The following is a 241-nucleotide window of genomic DNA, read 5'->3' as shown; positions in this document are numbered from 1 at the left end:
TATGTATGTATGTATGTATGTATGTATGTATGTATGTATGTATATAAAACCAAAAGGTGCAAGTATAGACGTCACTAAATGACTGAGGTTGCTAGTGAGCACCAGCATTGCTAGAAATAAGAGTCAGAACAACTCTTAGCCATGGGGAAGCACTTATCTAATGACTGACAAGGGAGATAAGCTGCCTACAGCAAGCGAGGCAGACCCAGATCACCGATCGATGATTTCAGATTTGATTAAT

This window comes from Octopus bimaculoides, chromosome 22 (genome assembly GCF_001194135.2).
Source record: "Octopus bimaculoides isolate UCB-OBI-ISO-001 chromosome 22, ASM119413v2, whole genome shotgun sequence".
NCBI lineage: Eukaryota > Metazoa > Mollusca > Cephalopoda > Octopoda > Octopodidae > Octopus > Octopus bimaculoides.
The sequence above is the reverse complement of the archived record's forward strand: the minus strand, read 5'-3'. Positions refer to the sequence as shown.